The sequence below is a fragment of the Pseudorca crassidens genome, chromosome 8 (assembly GCF_039906515.1).
Source record: "Pseudorca crassidens isolate mPseCra1 chromosome 8, mPseCra1.hap1, whole genome shotgun sequence".
Taxonomy (NCBI): Eukaryota; Metazoa; Chordata; class Mammalia; order Artiodactyla; family Delphinidae; genus Pseudorca; species Pseudorca crassidens.
In genome coordinates this window covers 32,451,306-32,474,829 of record NC_090303.1, presented here as the reverse complement: position 1 = coordinate 32,474,829, position 23,524 = coordinate 32,451,306, and the positions used below count along the sequence as shown (strand labels likewise).

At 39.8% G+C, this 23,524-nt stretch overlaps 1 protein-coding gene across 33 annotated transcripts in view; it reads right to left on the bottom strand.

Annotated features, from left to right (window-relative positions):
• The window catches only part of HYCC1 (hyccin PI4KA lipid kinase complex subunit 1), a 183,569-nt gene extending 169,094 nt beyond the window's left edge, over window positions 1-14,475 (bottom strand). For 32 of the 33 annotated variants that reach the window (XR_010945437.1, XR_010945438.1, XR_010945436.1 and 29 more), the window contains exon 1: window positions 14,261-14,475. The gene's annotated coding sequence lies outside the window, so the exon portion shown is untranslated. The remainder of the gene's footprint in view (window positions 1-14,260) is intronic. The other variant, XR_010945465.1, reaches the window with a different exon arrangement.
• Window positions 14,476-23,524: the final 9,049 nt, after the last annotated feature.

Sequence of the window (23,524 nt, the reverse complement as noted above, 5' to 3'; positions counted from 1 at the left end):
AGAAAAGGCTTTCCCTATTAAAATTTAACTATTCAAGAAAGTTAGAGTTTTCTTTCTTTTTAATCAAAGGACTCGTCAGAGCCTTTTTTTTTTTTTTTTTTTTTTTTTGCGACACACGGACCTCTCACTGTTGTGGCCTCTCCCGTTGAGGAGCACAGGCTCCGGACGCGCAGGCTCGGCGGCCATGGCTCACGGGCCCAGCTGCTCCGCTCCGCATGTGGGATCTTCCCGGACCGGGGCACGAACCCGTGTCCCCTACATCGGCAGGTGGACTCTCAACCACTGCGCCACCAGGGAAGCCCCTCGTCAGAGCCTTTTAATATGCTATATCTGTGTTAATGAGTCTCCAAGAAAGCTATTTAGAATGAAATATTTTCCCAAGTGTATTTGCCCATTAGATCCTTTATGGTCCAGACACAACTGGCATCACTGGGAATACAGTCTAGAAAACAGTGCGAGTCAAATGTGTCAACAATAGACGTCCAGGGATGATATTGTTATAACGATTAACATTTCTCAAGCACTTATGTGTCTGGCACTTTGTTAAGTGCTTTATGGGAATTTTCATTTAATCCTCACAGACTTCCTAAATGGTAAATTAATATAATCTCCATTTCACAAAAAAAAGGAAGCTGAAGCTTAAAGAAATAACTTGTCCAATGTCACACACTAGCAAGTAAGTGAGTTAGATTTAGAATCCAAGCAGCCCAACTCTAGAGTCCCCATTCTCAATCACTCTTCATGCTATCAACAATCCCTACCCCCAGCACACAACAGTTCAAAGTTTATAGCATACTGTTTCATGAATAATTTACTCTTTTAGTCTTTCCTTCTTAATATTTTCATTCTAAACAGAAAACTAGAATATTTTCATCTCAAAATAAATTGGTAGGGGAAAATAAATTACATGGGTGATTCTGTTTGGCAGCCAGGTTGAGAACTACAGGGCCATAGTAAAACATGGTAGGGTAACAGAGCAAAAGTCTTCAATTTACAATGAGATCCAGCTCTGCCACTTGTTAGCAAGTGACTTTGAGAAAATTCTTGGTTTCAGTATTTTTCTCAACAACTGGAATGAAGGAAAAGAAAGGGGATGAGAAAGTGTATCACTGGTATTTACCACAGTAACTACAGGCTGTTAACAAGGGTGCTCTAGACTGTGTGGATGTGACTGAAGCTTAAATGCCAAAATTAGGTTAAAATTCCTACTTGCCCATAAATTGGAGGGTTTTGCTGTTTGTTTTGTTTTGCTTTATGGCAAACAATTTTTTTTTTAACTCCAGGACTGAGAGCTTTATTCAGTTTGCTAGTTAATCTAAGTTTACCCTATTCTCAGTACTCTGGTAAACTACTTCCAAATGATGATAGAGCAAGTGTTCTTGTTTTGTACACGTCCAAAATCTTCTCTTTCAACTAAGTGTCACAAAACACTATAAAAGACACAATGCTCTGCCCTGTTGACTACAACACAGGCAAAGTAATGTTGATGAGATTATGCGCAAGCAATTAGTTCAAATTAACGTCACAATAACTATTTTATTCAGTCTTCCTCTTCCATCTCCATACTTTGAAAAAGCAACCAGGTTTCGCGGCAGCTCTTGAACACTTAAACACAAATAACTCATAAACACTTCCTCCGTGCCAAGCCAAACAAATTCAGTTGAACTAGAGAATGAGCTAGCTGCTTGCCATTGACTGTATGGGTAGGAAGGTGAAAGGAGACAAATAGTTATTGTTTATTTTTATTTATTTATTTATTTATTTGAGACGTATAGTTATTACTTTCTCCCTTAAGCCACACAAATGTCTCTTTCCCATGTCTTGCCTGGGGGAAGAGTAAAAAGTTCTAAGGTTTTGACATAGAGGGTAACAAATTGTTCCTTGGAGATAGGCAAATTAAGGGTATCAAATTTTGCTACAGCCAAGCATACAAGCCAGCTGTATTAGTTTATTAGGGTTGCTGTAACAGAGTACCACAGAATGGGTGGCTTAAACAATAGACATTATTTTCTCACAGTTCCAGAGGTTAGAAGTCTAATAATCAAGGTGTCGGCAGGGTTGATTCCTGCTGAGAGCCGTTAAGGAAAGGTTCTGTTCCAGGCCTTTCTCCTTGGTTTGCAGCCATTTTCTCCTTGTGCCTTCACATTATCTTCCATCTGTAAAGTCATATCCAAATTTCCTCTTCTTAAAAGGACACCAGTCATGCTGGATTAGAAGCTACCCTAATTACTTCATTTTAACTTAATTTGTACCTCTATAAAGACCCTATCTCCAAATATGGTTACATTCTGAGGTACTGGGGATTAGGAACGGGGTGGGGGAACAGACACAACTCAGTCCATGAACGCCATCAAAGCTGCATGCAATTAACTAGGATTGCAGCGATTAACCTCTCTTCTCTTGTACTAGAGGCGCTTAAATATCATCCATTTAGTTATGAACTATTAAATGTCTTCTATGTCCTAGGTGATAGATTTACAAAAATGAGTATGACACAGTCGCTGACTTGAGGGATTCACAGTCTATTAGGGGAAACAAGTAAACCTAAAATACAGCAGAAGTGAGTGTCCTTTAATCCCTTTTGAAACAAATCAAGGCAAATCAGGGTATAAGCAAATAAAAACAAATGCTATGAGGAAAATGAGGAGGAATGTTGAAGAAAGTCCAATGTAAATATTATCTTGCAATCATTTTGCTATCATTCACGTCTCTTTCCTCTCTTTCCCCAAAATGATAGCATATAGAAATACACTTTTTAAAGCACAGCTCTATTTTAATTCCTTTAAAGTTTTTTGCATTCTTAAGCGGCAGTTTTCCCTTCTCTAATGTTGGAGACAAAAGAAGAGAGAAATGTTAGGAGAACCAAATTCCAAGTGACTCATGGGTTGGGTTGATGTCTTAGGGTGAGTCACTGCCCTTTCAAAACTTGGAATGAGATGCTCAACCATTAATGACATCTGCCAACAGAAGTTCAGATGTTCAATTAGAAAATGTGCAGACAAAGGGAGGGTACAATGAAAAAATGCAAGTAAACAGTTAATGGTGGTAATGTAATAGAGCCAAAATAATACAGCCATAATAATAAAAGCAACATAATAATAAAAGAGCCATAATAACAAAAGCAGCAAATCTTAACTACACTACAAAATTCTATTTGGTTTGTCTCAATCAGAAACTCAGTGGATCTCATTAACACAGTTGTTTTTCTTGTTTAAAAAATTATAGTAACCAAAGATGAAATAAATAGTTCCATATGATCATGTTTTTTGTTTTGTTTTGTTTTTTTATTTATTTATTTTTGGCTGCACTGGATCTTTGTTGCTGCGCGTGGGCTTGCGGAGAGCAGGGGCTACTCTCTGTTGTGGTGCGCAGGTTTCTCATTATGGTGGCTTCTCTTGCTGTGCAGCAAGGACTCTAGGCGTGCGGGCTTCAGTAATTGCAGCACATGGGCTCAGTAGTTGTAGCTCACGGGCTGTAGAGAGCAGGTTCAGTAGCTATGGCGCATGGGCTTAGTTGCTCCGCGGCATGTGGGAATCTTCCCAGACCAGGAATCGAACCCACGTCCCCTGCATCGGCAGGCGGACTCTCAACCACTGTGCCACCAGGGAAGCCCTGGCAGGCAGATTCTTAACCACTGCGCCACCAGGGAGGTCCCAGTATGATCATGTTGATTCATACTAACTGGGGTCACAGTCAATTTGTTTTAGCAGAGGCTCAATTATAAAATTACCTTTTAAATAAAGTTTTGTTTTGTTTTTTTTGGCTGCGTTGGGTCTTCGTTGCTGTGCGCAGGCTTTCTCTAGTTGTGGCAAACAGGGGCTACTCTTCGTTGCGGTGCTTGGGCTTCTCATTGTGGTGGCTTCTCTTGCTGTGGAGCACAGGCTCTAGGCGCGCAGGCTTCAGTAGTTGTGGCTTACAGGCTCTAGAGCTCAGGCTCAGTAGTTGTGGTGCATGGGCTTAGTTGCTCCACAGCATGTGGGATCTTCCCGGACCAGGGATCGAACCTGTGTCCCCTGCATTGGCAGGCGGATTCTTAACCACTGTGCCACCAGGGAAATCCTCTAAATAAAGTTTTTAATAATATTAAGCCTTATACTAGTATAGCAAAATGTAACTTAGATGTTGCTTTGCAGCTGAATGTGAAACTAAAATTAGTACAGCAAAAATTTCTATGTTGGTTCCTCTCAAAGTACTTGAAAGTCCTGTGAGGATGTTTAATCCCTAAAGTAGTTTAAGTATTTCTTTTCAGTTATGCATTCCTTCCAAAGAAAGGGTTTATAACAGAAAATTAAACATCTGTTTGGACTCTGTCACCAATAACCTATTCCTGACTGATGGAATCCAAATTCAATAAATCACATTATACTACATTAAACTCTGAAGCTTTATAATCTGGTGTCATGAAAAATATCTGCCCTGATTACCATCTTGTGACAAGCTCAGTATGATTTCCATGAAGAAGCTAAACTTTCTGAGGTGCTACCGAAAATTGTATAACATACTTGTAGCTCTCACAGTGAAAAGAACAATTCATACACTGCCTTTTTTTTTTTTTCTTTCTCCCTTTGGTTGCGCCACACAACTTGTGGGATCTTCGTTCCCCGACCAGAGACTGAACCTGCACCCTCGGCAGTGACAGAGTTGTGTCTTAACCTCTGGAATGCCAGGGAATTCCCATATCCTGACTTTTCTAGACATCATCTTTCTTGGATTGTACTTCCTTTCCCCTCAACCAATCATTATCATGGATAAAAAGAACATTTCATCTCTAGATAAAATTTAAGTATTATACATATGGTAGAGGAGCTTATTGAAAGGAATCCTTTTATAAAACATTTTAAATAGAAAATATAGTTAACACAAATTACAGCAAACATAACTAAAATTTCTCTTCCACTCCTTTCTATAAGGAAAGGAATCATACCTTATATTCCTTTTACAACCACTCCTTCCCCAAGTGTTTTTTTTTAATTAATTTGATAGGAATATAGTTGCTTTACAATGTTCCCAAGTGTTTTAACACAGCTCAATAAACAGAAGAAGAAGCATGGCATAATGAAGAGTCAAAAAAAACCATGCCCACTTTCCAGCAAATTACTTAAACTTTCTCACTTTCGTCCACTGTGAAAAGTAGGTGATAACATCTGTATTACAGGAATGTTCTAGGGATTAAAAATAATACAACTAAAGCACTGCCACACCACAGATGCTCAATGATAGTTCAAATTATCACTAACAAAATATTTTCAATTGGACAATTTGCACTTCATTCAGTTGGACAAAATGCTTTTCAGGATCTGTGGGGAGGGGGTGGGGGGAGGGATAGAACAGGGAGAGAAGCTTCATTAGCTTCTAATGCCCTCCAGTTACTTTCATCCTTATTTATTCTTCACTGATTAGCTTTCTGATTTAGTAGCCTTATCTACTGCCACTGCCTCCAATTATTCACCACCAATTTATTCCTTAACCCCCTTTACAGTATACATTTGGTTCTCATCATATACTCTCCATGACCTCAAAAATGACAATTCTATTGGTTCTCTCTCAATACTCATTCCTTCTCTTTAACCTTGCCACAAGCATCTTCCTTTCTGAAACTCTACTGAGAAGACTTCACTGACTTCAATATTCTGCTTCTATCACCCATGTAACCCATTCTTCTGATTTTCCATACTTCTCTAACAGTCTATTCGATTTGCACATTTCTACCTTTCATACTTAGTTGATGCATCTCCCCCCACCCATTTCTAAAATACTTTCACCTTCCTCTACATTCCTTTATCCAGACCCACTCAAAGTTTCATAATTTCCCAAAACAGTCTCTCCCTCTTCTCAACTACTAAAGTGTGTACTGCTTTGAGGACTGTGTGGTCACTCCGTCCACCACAATAATATCTATGGATTAACAAATCAACAGGAACTTTGACATTTAGATCCAAAGAGCATGTTATGTGCCAGGTCAGACTGGCAGCTTTTTCTGCCCCCCATTAGTGGAGGTGGGGAGTACAGTCTGTGTATGTTGATTAGAACCAATACCCTAATTGAATTAATTAAATGTTACTTACATCTAAAGGGGGAAGAAAATAACAGAGGAGTTCAAAAAGATAGAAACAGAGTTTACAATTGCTTGCCCAACTTAAGCACTTTTAAGGCTTACATTATTCTCTTTAATTTCCAAGCCTGTAAGTTCCTCTACAGAAGAGGATGTATATCTTCCAATACCTGAAACCTCAAATAATTTTCATGGCACAGTTTAAGAGCTCACATATAATGTTTTCACTAGGTCTAGTGCAAATAATTGAATGAATGCTTATGCATTTATATGAGAAAGCAACTAATGTTCATCCTCTAATCAAAAGACTCTTTGTTTCAGAAAGCACACACCAAACAAATATCATTTAACATTTACTACTAAAAGGCTACCCTGATGCAAGCTTCAACAGTGACAAATGTTTAAACTAGAATGGAAAAGTACTATTTCCAAAGCTCCTTGATGTGTTGCGCTTAATATTCCTTACAAGGTAAAACAGGATTCAGGAATGCAAGTTGATCTTGAACACCTGACAAATTAAAACATGAATTATATAAAGTGCATTAAATAACTATCATCCCATTCCCATTCCAGTATCTTCTGTCATAACCATACTGGGCTGTATTTGTTAAAACAGCTGAAGATACGATTGCAAAACAGAACAAACCAGTAATAATTAAGATAGGGTTACCAAAAACTGAAATTAATTGGACAAAGAGGAAAACACTTAATAAGACACTCAAATAAAATAATTAAGTTTACTTCTCAGTAAGAGAGAATAAGGAAAGAGTCCTGATTAGGAAAAAATTAGGGTACTGATTAAAAATCATGAATCATGGCATCAGATAGGAATTGAGTTTAAACTCTCTCTACCACTAACTAGCTGTTGCTCTTGTACAAGTATCTTAATCTCTCTGAGTCTCAGTTTCTTTATCTGTAGAATAAGGATAATAATACTTATCTTGCAAAGCTGTGCACAGTTAAATGAAATTAATTATGCAAAGTACTTAGAAAGTAGCAGGTATTAAAATCTCAACAAGTTGTATTTAATCCAAAAAGACCTAGACATTTTTATAGCTAAACTATTTCAGACCATCAAAGAAGAGATTGCCAGAGCTTATAAAAAGATGGAACACTTCTCTCTCTATCTCTCTCTCTCTCTCTATTTTACAAAGCTAGCATATTCAGAAACCAAAACCTCAAAAAGGTACTACAAAAAGAACATTAGAGATCTTACAGAGCAACCAAATGTAGCTTTAAAGAGGTATGCTATTATCAAGTTGCCTTTATTCCAAAGAGACAAAATTGGTGAAATCCACTAGGAAATCTTCTAATATAATTCATCAACCAATAGGTAAAAGAAGAAAAACCATATAATTATCTCAATATACATTATGAGAGTATGTGATCAAATTTAATATATTTTTCCAATTTAACCTCAACTCCGGAAAAGGGGAATAGAAGACTATTTCCTTAACATACTAAAAAAAATTGTCAAAAAGAATACACAACTGTGAAACCGTAAAGGCAGTCATTCAAATGAGAAATGAGCCAAAGATGCTCACTATTCACTACTATAATTTAACAGTCTTCTAGACATTCTGATCAGTGTAATTTTTTTAAAAAGAAAGTGTTAAATAAGGGCAAGAAAACAAAATTATCATCATTTACAAAGGCTATAACTGCCTTATTAGAAAATCCAATAAAAAACTATTAGAATTAAGAATTTTGTAAAATAACCAGTTAGAAAACAGTATACACAAGTCACCAACTTTTCTATGTTCCACAAGAAAGATGCAATCCTCTTTAAAATACATTGAAAAACTACTCCACTCACAATAGCAACAACAAGCTTTAAAATACCAAAAATCAACTTTAAAAATAGGCAGAACCACATGAAAACTACAAAACACTGAGTCATAAAAGATGACTTGAAGAAATGATGAAAATATTGTAAAGATATCACAGCTATCTCTAAAAAATTAGTTTAGAAATTCCAATTGGGTTCTTTCAGGGTCTTAATAAATTGAATTAGAGGCAATCTGAAAAAAAAATATGAGAAACGCTGAAAATGTTTTGAAAAAGATAATAGGAATTCACACAACCTTATAGTAAGATACATTAAAAAGTTATTAATAATTAGAACTGTTTGGAGTTACTGGAGCAAAAAATATAGCCCAATGAAGCAGAATAGAAAACCTAGAAAAAAAATCATGAATTGGCATATTAAAAAGACAGCATTTAAAACCTCTGGGGAAAGATAATTATTCAGTAAATAGTATTAAAATAATTGACTTGCCACTCTACCTCAAAATACATTCCAAATAGATTAAAGATGTAAATGTTTCTTAAAACTCTGAAAGTAATATAAGGAAATAGAGGTAATTACTTATATAATTTGGGAATGCAAGAAGGCTTTCCTAAGCAGGCAGATGCCATAAAAGAAAAATTTGACAGATTTAACTACACTAAATGTTAAAAATTTGTTTAAAAAGAAAAAATTCACACCAAAAACAAAATTAGGATGCAAATGACAAACTGGAGAAATTATTTTCATTGTAATTTGACCAACGTCTAATAGTTTTATACACAAAGAGCTCTCATAACTCCGTTTTTAAAAGTCTCCATATCATATCTTTATATCATAATAAACAAAGTACAGTAATAGATAATTCACAAAAAATACAAATATTTTAAATAACTAATAACCAATGAAACAAAAAAATTTATAGAAGATACAACTCTTCATATCAAAATGGCAGATTTTTAATATGGAGAGGTTGCTGGCATTCTCAAGCACAATTAACAAAAATGAATATTAATTAAAACTTTCTGGAAGGCAGTCTATTAATATCAAAAATAATTAAAATATGATACCTTTTGATTTCAGAATTTGTCTTAAGTAAATAAAGATATGGGCAATGATTAATCCATCAAGAAGCTAACTGCTACATGATTCATTCAAAATTATTGGAAAGAGTTTAAATTTTTAACAATTGAAATGCTGGTTAAATAATAATGGTAAATCCATATGCTGGAATATTAGCCACACATTTAAAATGATGTTATGTTGTAAAAAAAATAATGTTTTATTGACTCGGGTAAGTATTCATTCAATTATGTAAAAGTAAGCTAGAAACAGAACAGCATGAACAACAACAACAGAAAAAGAGTATTTACAACATGGGGGCGTTTTTTGTTAAAAAAAAAAAAGAGTAAATCCCATTAAAAAGGACCTATAAGGATATTTACCAAAGTATTAATAATGATTATCAATGGGTGAAGGTATTATGTTATTTTTCATTTATGCTTTCCTAAATTTTCCAAATTTCCTACAATTATTATGTATTACATTAGTAATTAAGAAAATACAGAATGTTTACAATATTGCTTTGAATATAGTAAAAATAGTATCCAAAATCATGTTAACATTGATAGTCCCACTCTTTTAGGCTGCACCAAAACTAGGGATGCCTACCCTCTCTAGGTCTGATCATACTTTTATACTTTAATCACAATGAAAGAAATTTTCAGAACTCTAGGAAATAATCAGACAAAAATTTTCACCCCACCTTTATTTATGCTCAAGTGCAATGTCAAATAATATTTAGATATTAACCATTTGCTTTCAGCCCCCTGCCAAAGGTAAGAAACAACAGTGAAGAACAAACCCTGGACCTCAGAACCAGTGGGGCTCAGCTTTTGCCTACATCCAAAACCTGAGCCAGAAATTTAAAAAAAAAGAAAAAGAAAAAGTGGAATGGGGGAGTGGGGTAGGATGGGGGGGTAGAATTACCTTTCTCAGGATACAAAGTGTGGGCCTTTTTTTTTTTTTTTTTAATATTTATTTATTTGGTTGCACCAGGTCTTAGTTGTGGCGGGTAGGCTCCTTAGCTGAGGCTCACCAGCTCCTTAGTTGCAGCACGTGGGCTCCTTAGTTGTGGCATGAGAACTCTGAGTTGCGGCATGCATGTGGGATCTAGTTCCCTGACCAGGGATCAAACCCGGGCCCCCTGCATTGCGAGTGTGAAGTCTTACCCACTGTGCCACCAGGGAAGTCCCAAAGTGTGGGCCTTTGACAACTTCTAATCACAGCTCTTCTCTGTCTCATTTGGGACGCAGAAGAAGGATTTTCTTCTCCAATGTATTTAAAAGGCATATGTCCAAAGGGCAAGCAAGCAAGATTTCTTCTGAACAAAAATACTTTAAACAGGAGATTTGTAAATGTTAAATGTTCTCTTTCCACAGTGCAGATATGCAGCCTAACTCTGAGAGGGCCAAAAAGATTCTAGTAGTACTTGGCTCTTAACAATAAGCAATAGTCAAACTGTTAATTCCATCTGCTCCCCTCCAAAAAAATGACAAAGCATTACATGGTGGTGCCAGGGGTCTCAGGTTGCATTTAAGGGGTTTTTCTGAGGGGCATTCATTTTAATAATATTAAGATGCTAATTGTTTTTGAGTACTTCAGAGAACTAATCTTGATATTACGTGATGACAACTTTGATGCTGATAACAACAACAACAAAAAATACTATCTTTAATATCATATTCTTTGTTAGAGATGTTGCTTCCAGAATTGTCTTCCTTTCTTACCAGTCAAAGCTCTAAATTCCATCGACTTCTATCTCCTCAGGGACTTAGTTCCAATAGATATCTTTCCTAATCTCTTCTCACTTTCCTTATGCATATAAAAAAATCAAGCATAATATCTCTTCAACCCACATCCCTCCGCAGCAGTTTCAACTATGGCTATAGAATTATCTAGGGAGCTTTAAAATATCTATGCAACTAATCTATAGTAACAAAAAGTGTATCAGTGGTTTCAGGGGATGAGAGAGAGAGATTACAAAGGGGCACTAGGAAACTTTTGGAGGTGATTTTGATTGTGGTGATGGTTTAATGAGTATAAACACATGTTAAACACTGAACTGCACACTTTAACTATGTGTAGTTTATTATTTGCCAATTATACTTCAATAAAGCTATTGAAATAAATACGGATGTCTGCGTCCTGTCCCACTCCCCAAATTGGTACAAGAGCTCCCCCTTGAAATCGGGATTCTTAAAAGCTCCCCCAGAAGATTGTAAATGTGTAGGTAAGATTGAGAACCACTGCTTTATAGCTGTCATTCTCTCCCTTCCTCAGTTTTTAAAATGCCTCAGGCAAGCATGTCTACTTTATCATCATCCATTCCTTCTCAATCTTCTGAAGACTAGTTTCTGAACCACCACTCAGCTACATCTGTACTTGTCAAAGTCACCTATGGACTCCTGACAAATTTACTGTTCCCTGAAGTCTCTCCTTATTTGACACCTCTTTAAAGAATTTGAAATTGTTGACCCATTCCCTCTCTATTTGAAAATTTCTCCTCCCTTGGCATCCCTCTTGACGTTCTTCCTACCTTTCTAACTACTACTCTTCTCTCTTTCACACTATGCTTCCACCTATCTGCTTTTTATTTGTCTGTTCACTGACTGCTGCTTTCATTATGCTTAAGACTCCCAATCTGAGTCATTCCAACATACCCAAGTCAACGCAGCTTCTTCAATTCAACCTCCACTCTTCCCTCTATTCCTGATTTCCTTTACAAGTTTCACATCCTAGATCCAAACATCTATCTACAGCTTCACCTGAACATTCCACAGCTTTCTCAAATTCAAAAATATCCAAAATAGAATTTATCATCTTCCCTCCATCTATGTGTTCCTCATTTCCAATCAATGGAACCAAATCAAATCCTCAGTCTTGATTCCTCCTCCTTTCTTTCCCGAGGTGACAGCATCTATCAAATTCTACCTCACTCTGCCAGAGTGAGGATCCAAAACACAGATCCATTAAGCGGTTTCTTACCCATCATTTTCAACGCAACCCCCTTAGCCAAGGATACAAGGCCCTGGTCTGGCCCTCTACCACTCTCGCTGTTCTCATCTTCCACCATTTCCCCATCTCACCCCTGCATTCAAGTTACATCAACATTGCTGACTTCGTAATTGTCACTGACAATGACTTCTCTAAACTACCAGGGTTTCTCATGCCTCCTTGCTTTCTCACTGACTATATTTATATTCTCTTCTTGGAAAGTTATTCACTTACATCCTGCACTTGGCAAAATTATGTCACACTTTAAAACTCTACTGTGTGCCCCCGACTTTATATACATCCAAGCTGAGTTAGCCATCTCCTACTCTGTTCCCTTACTATACTAGGCATATCTCTATTCACACTTAACAGAGGGTATTATAATTGTTACTTTACTTATCTGTCTTGTATATTACACAGTAAATTCCTTGATGACAAGAGTTATGATATTCATTTCTGTATCCCTAGCACCTATTCAGCCTGGAATAGTGCAAATTTTATGTTTGACATAATTTCCATTATTTACAAAATGTAAACTTGATACCCCCCAAAATGGTCTTGATACTAATATTTTTTAAAGAGTTCTTAATATTCATTATAAAATAAATATCAGGCAACAGGATCCTGAGTAAAATAGTTGACTACGAGATATATTTAAACTCTGACTGTCAAAACAACACCACTCTAAAAATGCAACCAAGAGCAGATTTCATAAAATAGGAATACAACAAAGAAAGGAAGCATAGCAGGGGTAACACACTGACCTAGCCAATGCCTCATCTGGCTATCCACATCCTGTTAATGCTGATAACTAAGAGGATTTATAATCCCTCTATGGTTATAACTATAGTAAATCAAAAAAGGATAAATACACCAAATCCAGAGTTTATTTTCTAAAACAGGTGATGATTTTCTCCCTTGCCACTTTGTTGAAATGAATTATTAGAATAACTGACTGACTTTGAAGCTACTATTGGCCAACCAAGCATATCCTACAGATTTTTTTCTTCCTTTCTTGCCTGCACTTCAAAAATATGGTACTTTGGACTTAAAATGTATTAACCTAAAGAAAAAAATGCTTAGAAATTGGGGTCCGGCGGCGGGGCGGTGATCTACGGATGTTAGGAGAATATTCTTATGGAAAACAAGCCTCCCAGGACTATCACATTGACTCAAGGTTAGACCAATATTTATGATTTTATGCAGATAAGATTTTAAAAGCTGAAAATTTCAAACTGTAAAATGATACACGAACCAAAGAGGTGTCATACCTGCCCCCCAAACTACTGGGTGACCCAAAGGACAAATAATTTGCCAAAGGACAGCCTGGCCCGACTGCCGGTAGTACGTCTCTGAGATAAGTAGAAGCTGCCAGCGGAATAAACTCCCCCTACCTGAAGAGCCGAGCGGCTGCCAGGCGTGTGATAGTGTATTTATCAGAGAACCGATTCTGCAGAGTACGAAAGCACCAGGGCAAAATTAAAAATTATCAGGACTGTCTAAACTCTGAGGGTACAACGCACACATGTGCACACCGAAGGGCGGATACCCAGTTTTGCCAAAGCGTGCAAACTTCGACGGGTCTTTCAATGCAACAATTTTCAGACAAAACCCTGACGATTCTCGAGTATGTCAGAATCATCCTAAGGAGAGGGCTAACTCTTAGTAAGAAGAGGGCAAGGGCTGAAGAAGAGATCTCCGGTGTAAATAACCAAGGAAGGAATCGTGGCTGCTTTGTGAATCTGTCCGACCTGGGGGCGGGGAGGGGGGAACCGAGGCGAATGCAGCTTTCAAAGACGAGGGGAGCGACAGTGACCGTTTTGGCCATTAGACTGAACGGATAGCGGCAGCCTCGCTGAAGTGGCAAGCCGGAGTAGGAGGGGTGGGAGGGGTAGGAGAGGTCAGGCCGGAGCATCAGCCGCGGCGGGGGTGGCGGGGTCCCACCCCAGGCCAACCCCGCCGAGGGGCGGCGGGTCGGGCCGAGGCGGCTACACCCCGGTCACGCCCGGAGGTCGGAGGGCTCCTGGCCGGGGAAGGAGAAAGACCCGAGTCCGCGCGCACAAAGCTGCCGCCGCCGCCCAGGCAGCAGGCGGGCTGCGCCCAACTTCTGGGCGAGAAGCCGCCGGCCGCAGCCCACCATCCGGTCCCGCTCCCCAGACCTCCGGACGCCCCAGGCGCCCAGCACCGTCTCGCGCCCAACCGCGGCGCCTCGCGCGGGAGCCGTTACCTCCAACGAAGCCGCCGCTCCGAGGACAAAGTCCCGGTGCCCTCCCCGCCGCCGCCTCGCCCCGGCTCCTCCCTGACAAAAAAGTTATCGGTCGCCGGCCGCCCTGGGGGCCCGGCGCGGTTCGCTCGGCCGGACTCACCAGAGCGGCTCTCCAAGCTCCACCTCCAGAATCTCGACTTGTCTGGCTCGCAGCGACAGCGACGGCGGCTGCTCTGCTTTCTCCCAAGTAGCACCACCTGCCCACCTTCTTCCTAGCAGAACGGGTCCCCGCGAGCCATCTTCCCCCTCCGCTCACTGACTGACAACCCACCCCCGAGAGCCGCCACTGCCGCCAGCTACCCTGACGGGCAACACCAGGGACCCGTCCCCAGGCAGCCAACCGCCACCGCCCCACGCCAGCTCGGCCTATCGCCGCCCGCCGGGCGGGACCAGAGCAACTTCTCCACCAGTGAGAATCTTCCTTTGCTAGGCCTGGGGCGGAGCCATGAGGTGGGAGGGAGGGCTACTTGGTGGGCGAGGTCTGAGCAATAGGCGTGGTCGGGGCACCCAAGGGGAGATGATTGACTGTTAAGATTGCGGCAACAACTAGGCGATAGTGATCAGAGAAGGTCTCTTGGACTCAGCCATTAGGATTTACAGCCCTCCCAGAAGAAAATAAGCCTTTCGGAATGCTGTTGACCGTAATCACAGAAGAGAAACTAATTGATATCTTAATTTCTTGGTCAGGAGGATTTACTTCCCAGTAATTCGAGTCACCAGAATTTATCAAAATTTTATCAAATCCTCGGAGGGGAGAAAAAAATGTACGTTTTGCAAAATGGTAATAAAAACTCTTCTCACCTTATATCATTGCTTTTGGCCTTAGTCGGGAAAAAGTCAAACAATTCCACAATATCCGTTCCATGAGCTGTTTCGTTTTGTTTTGTTTTTCTTCATCTTCCCTCCCTACTCTTCTCCCAAATACGCACTAAATATTTTATGTAACGACTGGAACCTGAGCACATCTGAACTATTTCCTACATATAGTTCCTCTGTTTCGACCTTGTTGATTCCTCCTACCACATCCCTCGCAAGTCCAATCAGAATTGATTAGAAGAAAAATGAACCTTCAACCTGGAAGACAGGAAGCCACTTTAGTTTTATAAGAAAGGGGAAGGACTTCTCCTAAAGCCCCAAGATCTTTTCAAACATAGCACACACATAAATAACAAGCAAAAAGTAACAAAATATATTACTTGATATTGAAAGGGAATCAAGCAAACAACTTCAGGTAATCATTAGGGTAGATCTATAGAACAATCAGGATCCCCCATCCAAGAGCATAGACTGATTTATAAGTAAATAATAACAAAATATGGTGATAAGGGCAACAGAGCTAGGTTCAATGAGCCAGAGGAACACAGAAGAAGAAATTATTGTGTTTAGGAGAGTCAGGGAACTTCACAAGGAAGGTGATATTTGAGTTGGATCTTAAAATGTAGATGGGAGTTTGCCAGAGAGGGAAGTCAAAGGGCATTTCAGGAAGCGGGAACAGCAAGTTCAAAGGCGTGAAGTGTGAAAGGGCACTGATTGGCTGCAGAACACTGAGAAAGTTGGTGGGGCTGAAAGGCATGTAGCAGCCAAAAATTAAGCTAGAGCAAAACACTGAGATGAGATTATAAAGGCCATATGAACTACACTAAGGTATGTAGATGAGCACTGTCCAACAGCACTTTCTTCAAGGATGAAAATGTTCTATATTTGCGTTGTCCAATATGATAGCCACTAGCCACAAGTGGCTATCCAGCGCTTGAAATATGGCATAGTGGAGGAACTCAATTTTTTTTTTGAATTTTAATAGCTCCCATATTGGACAGCTCAGGTTTAGATGTTATTCTACAGGCAATGAGGGACTCATAGAAGCTTTTAATCATGTGGATAATCTTAAAGACAGTGTAGAGAGTGCCTGTTCTGTTTGATGAGAATCTTGACAGATCAGACCAGGGTACTGGTGGAGGACTGCAGGATAACTTAGGTCAGCTGGGCCAGAGCCTGGCCAGGGGAAGTGTTTACCTGAAGGAATAGAAACAGGAAGATCCAGAGAGTGTGTTGTACTCTAACATCTCAAAAAATGCAAGCAGTCAAAACCCAAGAAATTGAATTCTGACATCAAGTCCTGACAGAATAGGGAGTAGGAGAGTGAGGTGTCAGAGAGGGAAAGAAAGCCAAAAGGTCAGCTGATCATAAAATAGGGAGAGAGCAAGGGTGAGCAGAGGAGTACACACACAATCAGTTTTACTGACAATTAGCCATGTGGGCCACTGATGTGTTGGCCTGATTTAAAGAGCCAGAGATTCTGTTGGCAAGAAGGTCCACTAGGACCAGGGCATGACCCCAGCAGACATGAAGGGCCAAACCACACCTTCGGAAATGGGAGAAAGGGACAAATACTTATTGACTTCCTGCACTACACAGGGCACTCAGCTTGTCAAGGATACAAAAGCATGCCAGAAGCTCACAGTATGGGTCCCTGGGTAACAGGTGAAAAGTAAAGCAAAGTTTAATCATTTATCACAACAATAGAAGAGATAACACAAAGCAGTACATGATTGATTCATTGTTCAGATGATTTTCTAGGCAATAACTGCTGTGTGAGTTCAGAAGAGAGAGCAAGCCCTTCAGTCAAGGATGGTCAGGGAAGGCATCATGGGAGAGGTAAAAACTGAGCCAAGTCTTGAAAAATGGGCAGAAATTTGAATCCGAAAAAAAAACACGTGAGAAGGAAACTCTTCGTATGCCTGGGAAAGAAACAGAAGAGGGGGGCTTCCCTGGTGGCGCACTGGTTGAGAGTCCACCTGCCGATGCAGGGGACATAGGTTCGTGCCCTGGTCCGGGAAGATCCCACATGCCGCGGGGCGACTGGGCCCGTGAGCCATGGCCGCTGAGCCTGCGAGTCTGGAGCCTGTGCTCCGCAATGGGAGAGGCCACAGCAGTGAGAGGCCTGCGTACCACAAAAAAAAAAAAAAAAGAAAGAAAGAAACAGAAGAGGGGAAGTATAAGCAATGTACAGAGGACATGGGGAGCCATATGAGCTGGCCAGACCCTGCCAAGCTAGGTTGGAGATGGATAATAGAGTGCCTTAAAAGCAAACTCAAATGTTCAGGTTCTGTCTGCTTGCCAGTAGCTTCCTGTCTGTTCCTTAGAGTTACTTGGGATGACTTTCAAAAATATAAATGCCGAAAGCATACCCACGTCAAATAAATCAGAAAATTGGGGGATGGATATAGGGTTTATTTCACAAGCTTCCCAAGTGAACCTAACATACACTCAGGGTTGAGACCAGGGGAATGACATCGTAACATTTTACTAATGCTAAATCAAGACCGTACATAGGATGGATTGAGTGGGAGAGACTGAAGGCTGTCTATTTATATTCATATATTTGTTTCCTTTCTGCAAGAAGACAGAAAGCAATTTATTGCCTGACCACTTCCTGTTTTGAAGTGGTGAGACGATATAGAAGGCAATTTAAGTCATCTTTCCTCTAAGTCAGAGTAAAACCAAAACACAAATTTATGTTCGCGGTCCACCCTCCTTTCTATCACAATTTGTGCATATAAAAGTATTTTCCAATAATAACAGCCTGCAGTTAACAGTTACACATAACCATTTGTGTCTGAGCAGCAAAGCACCAGGAAAATGCCTGACAACATTGTTTCAAAAGGGAAATGCTTTTAACCTACTTTATGAAAGTCAGCATACTCCAGACCTTAACTACCCAACTTTGCCAGTCTCCAATATCTGTATGCATAATTCTACATTAACTACTAAAATGCATTTACCTTCTTGCAAATAAGTTGAACATATTAAAGCGTGAACATTTTCCCTATGATATTAAATTTCAGAAACCTAAGAAACATTTAACTCAAATATATTTCTATTAAATTAACCGTAAAACAGCTAGGTAACATGACTATTTTCTTCCAGGTTTATTGAGAAAAAATTGACATATAGCATTGTGTAAGTTTAAGGTGTACAATTTGACAATTTGATATACAGACTGTGAAATAATTACCACAGTAAGATTAGTTAACACATCCATCACTTCACATGGTTAACTTTTTTCTTTCTTTCTTTCCTTTTTTTTTGGCTATTGTTGTGAGAATGTCTAGGATCTACTCTCTTAGCAACTTTCAAGTATACAATACAGTATTGTTAACTGCAGTCAGCACGCCATACATTATATCCCCAGAACTTATTCATTTTATAGCTGGAAATCTGTACCAACATCTCCCTATGTCCCTCCACCTGCAACCCTTGGCAACCACCAATATATTCTTTGTTTCTATGTACCATGACTATTTTAAATGGCACAGTCAGGAGAATTTTATCTTGAAAAAAACATGAAGAATACGTTACTTTAGTGGCAAGGATGTTAAAACGTACTTTAAAAAAAAAAAATTAAAACTAAAAGAGTGTGTCTAAGAGGTCATTCTGTCTTGCTGTGCCAGATTCTCCTTCTAAGAGAGCCACTCCAGCCAGTGCCCACAGCAGAGGCAATAGCCATGATCTGTGCCATACAACCCCCTTCCTAGAACCATATAGGCCAAGGGAAGCCAGGCCTAATGATGTGAACACTCCATCCAAACAGGGATGGTGGTAATTACCTAAACCCATTCTCTTTCAAGAATGTGAACTGGAAATGGGAAGAGAAAATCCCTCACGTGGTGGGTGCAGAAGCTAAAAAGTCAGGCAATAGAAGGAAGCCCTGAGAAGCCCCAAGAGGGGCAAGTTATGAGGAAACTGAAGCCATTAGGCAGTGAACAGAGATAAAAAGTAGAGGACAAAGTAACTGGTAACAAAGGACAGAGTAGAATGAGTCACCGTAATAAAGATGGGGATCAACGAAATCCTGCTGTTGAGGGGACAATGAAATAATCCATCTCCTACAGCTGCACTGAATCACACCAGTTTCCAGTGTTTGCATTCAACATCTGTGAGATCTAACTGCAATTGTTTCCAGAGTCCTATAAGATTCCCATCTGCATCACCTAAGATATTCTAAGTAAATTGTTGTACCTTTCATGCCTGTATGAAACAATAAGTAGACTCCCAGAATCAAGCACCAAGTGAAAGAAGCTGGATCAATTGCATTTTGCAAAGTGAATTTTATCCTTCAAGGTTGGTTCCGGGTTTTTCTAGGAATAACATCCTAGAAAGAAGACAACGTTCTCTATATCTTAAAAAAAAAATTCATAAGTTAAAATTTCAATATCCTTATAACAGATGTTTTAAGGGAAAAAAACTTATTTCTCTTAACTTTTAACAGCAGAGCCAATCTTGTTCATATTTATAAAAAGCCATATAGATAGGGGTGGAAAGCCTAATGACTAACTGCTACCCTCATTAGAAAAGAAAAATAGCCACACATATCTTCTAAGACATTTTATTAACCAGTGTTTTCTAGAAGAATTATTGTTGGGAGAGTCTTGTTTTGCACGTTTTATAAATCATGTTTTTGAAAAATATTTTATGACATGGGAAAAAGATGAAAAATGGGTACAAAACTGTATACATGGGACTTCCCTGGTGGCACAGTGATTAAGAATCTTCCTGCCAATGCAGGGGACACAGGTTCAAGCCCCGGTCCAGGGAGATCCCACATGCAGCAGAGCAACTAAGGCCGTGTGCCACAACAAGAGAAGCCACCGCAATGAGAAGCCCGTGCACTGCAATGAAGAATAGCCCCCGCTCGCCGCAACTAGAGAAAGCCCGTGCAGCAACGAAGACCCAACACAGCCAAAAATAAAATACATTAAAAAAAAAATACATTTTTTTTAAAAAGCAGTAATCTTAAAAAAAAAAAAAAAAGAGAGAGAGAGAGAGGCAGGGAGAGGCACACCCGCAAAGAGTTTTGCCAACCCATTCACTCTGGTTTGTTACTCTTGGGTTAAGAGAGTCCAATGTATGAATAATACTATTTTTCAATTTTGTTCTCATCTACTTAGTCACCATCACCACACCCTGATATTTATGCAAAAAAGAAAAAAGTTCCAGTGAGCAAATTCAACATCATCACCAATGTTCAGTAAGGACAAGCCCGTCACCCATTTCCTCCATCACCATGTTGAAATGACTCAGTCCTCCATTAAGCTGGTCTTTCTTGATACCCATTATGTCAGCAGAACCAAGGAACACCTTCTGTAGACTTCTCTGTTTACCTGAGGCAAGTTCTCTGCACAGGCATGGGACACATGTCCAGGCTCAGCTCCCCTGTGTCCTTTAAAGGGTGTCATTTCCCAAAAAACCACTACCTCTATGGGCTGAACCATGGTACTAATCTTTAAAGTCATTCTCGAAGATTTTTTTCAAATTTGAATTACACCAGGAAGAAAAGAAGTCACATTGGTCATCAAAAAATTAGCAGAGATCGAGAATTCCCTGGCGGTCCAGTGGTTAGGACTCTGCTTGCTCACTGTCAGTGGTCTGGGTTCCATCCCTGGTCAGGGAACTAAGATCCCAAAAGCCTCAGAGCTCCGTCAAAAAAAAAAAAGAATCAGCAGAGATTAATTGATCATATTTCTAAGACAGAGCAGGCCTTTAGGAAAGACAATGGGGAGGACGGATGCAAGGAATGTAGATATTTGAGCCTGGGACAGTAACTAGGGAGCTCTTTCCCTCTGGAGACCATGGGCAGTAAGATGCTATGGGGATCTGAGAAGAATCAGGGGGACCCTTGAAGGAAATAAGATATGCTGAAGGGGTCAAGGAGGGGCAGGCTATTTTGACTTGGACCAGTCCTGCCAGCTCTGCAATTGTAATTTTGTTTTAACAGAGGTGTAACGTACATATAGAAAAAGAGAGAAAACAAAAATACGATGACCTCAGTGGATTGTCACAGGTGAACACTGCAACCACTGATCCATGTCAAGAAAAAAAAATTGACAACAATTCATAAGCTCCCTTGGGCCTGCTGCCAATCACCACTTGCTCCTTCCTTCCCAAAGATAACCTCTGTTTTGACTCCTATTGCTCTAATGTAGCTATACTTATGAAATTTGATGTAAGTGGAATCATACAGAATATATACTCTTGAGTCACTGTTTCCTCTACATATTGTTTGCATTCCATCCATGTTTCTTGTACTTATAGTTTATTCATTCTCATTGTTATATGGTATTCTACTACATGAATATGTTACAATGTATCTGACAATACTACAGCTGATGGACATTTGGGTAGTTGTCAGAGGAAGACTATTACAAACAATGCTGCTGTGAGCATTCTTGTACTACATGGCTCTCAGTGTACATGTATGTGTACTTTTGTGGTATATATCCAGGAGTGGAATTTCTGGTTTTAGGGTCAGCTTATGCTCTCCTTTACATGATACTGTCAAGTCATTTTCCTAAGTAATTGTATCATTTACGTAGCTATCAGTGGAATATGAGAGTTCCAGTTGCTCCACATCCTTGTCAATATTTGTATTACCAGCCCTCTTAATTCTAGCTATTCTAGTGGATAGGTAATGGTATCTCACTGTGGTTTTAATTTGCATTTTCCAGATGACTAATGCAGACCTTTCCACGTTCAGCAATTTTAAAGCATCTCTGCCTGTCTGTTTCATTGCAAATCACTGCTAAGTCACATTTTGATTCAGACTCAATAGTCTTTTTTTAATTGAAATATATTTGACATATAACGTAAATTTAAGGTGCATAACATGTTCATTTGATACATTTTTATATTATAATATGATTGCCATCGTAGCTATAGTTAGCACTTCTATTATGTTGCATAACTATCATTTCTTTTTTGTGGTTGGAATAATTAAGATCTAGACTTAGCAAGTTGGATGATTATAATACAATATTATTGTCTATATTCACCATACTGTGCATCAGATCTCCAGGACCTATTTGCCTATTAGTTGCAAGATCAACAATCATTCATTAAATCCCTGCTGTGAATCTGAGACTACATGTGTTAGTTGCTTCCAATTACATGGCCTGAAGATGGTGGTGAGAGATTTTTCTGGACTAGGTGATTTCTGGTCAGACCTGTTGGTTTAGCTCCAGTATATTTTCACTGACATTGCAGGGAGGACACTACTGGGAGAAGAATATGCCAGCAGGGCAGGGAAAGAGGAAAGGAGTTGAGTATAAAGAGTGAAAACCAGCTGCATTTCCAAACTTTACAGCTTGAAAATAGTTGGTGACAGTTTCCACAAGGAAAATAATTTAACCTGTCAGCCATAAAATAGGACGATTATTAATACTGATACAGATAATACTAATCCTTGTAAGCAAGGGCAAAGTGACCTTCGACAGGTGTTTGACGGTATTGTGAAATAAAAATCTCCTAGACAGATCTTTCTTGGAATGACTCATAGCACAGCTTCTCTAAAAATGTGGGTAAACCTCTGGGAACATGAGGTTCTTTGAAGGCCAAAGAAAAGTTTACTTGGCCTCAAATCCCACCTGGCAGTTTTTTCCAGAGCTGGCAATAGGGGCTGATGAGACGCTCTTTTCTGTTCTAGAAAAAGAGGTTGCAAATTATCTTCCTCTGCACCTCAATCAAGAGGTGGTGCTAGATGACCTTCCCCCCTGCTACCTGTCACAGGTTGACTGGAGTGTATGAATATTCCACCATAGGGTCTAGTTGTCAGACTGAGGTGCTGTGACTGTGCAGACAGTGGAGAGGAATGTGGGGAGAGTATTTGGGAAGGGTAACACCTTAACGGGCTACTTAACAACCTCGACCAGTTAGACACACCTTTGTTTAGCATATCTGCTGAAGTCTCACTGAAAAGGAAACCCTAAAGGACAGTAGGCCTTGACTGAGGAGAGGGCCAAGACAGTCTGAACTCTGGGCACGTTCAAGGGGTTAGGAAGACCAGCTCCTGCCTAAGGCGGGAACTAGCTCTTGGTGACCGGGAGTGAAGGGGAGGAAGAAACCTGGGAAGGAGTGAGCATAAGGCAACTGAAGGCAAAGGTCAACCATTTCCCAATTTTCCCTAAGGCTGACCCTGAAGTATTGAAACCTAAGTGACCTGAATTCCCTGCAGTGAACCTAATAACAGATCCAGCATTTTGGCCACCTTAATTACCCATTCAGATCTCCCCAGAACACACCCGTGGTGCATTTGGAAGGACAAGTTGACCTCTCCTGGTGAGTCAGGTCTTTCTTGTCCACCCAGCTTGCCCAAAGGGCTGTAGTTGAGCTTTCATATAATCACGTTTTCATTTCTACGCAACTCACACCTTATTCAGAAAAACAGTCTACTGTTGGTGGCATATGTCTGCCCAGAGGTGAAATCTTCATCTCCCTTTTCCTTGTCTAGAAGACACAGGAGAACTGAGAAACTGACTTTTGAGGGAGAAGTAAGACAATGAATAAACCCAGAGGGTCTAAAAGATGAAGA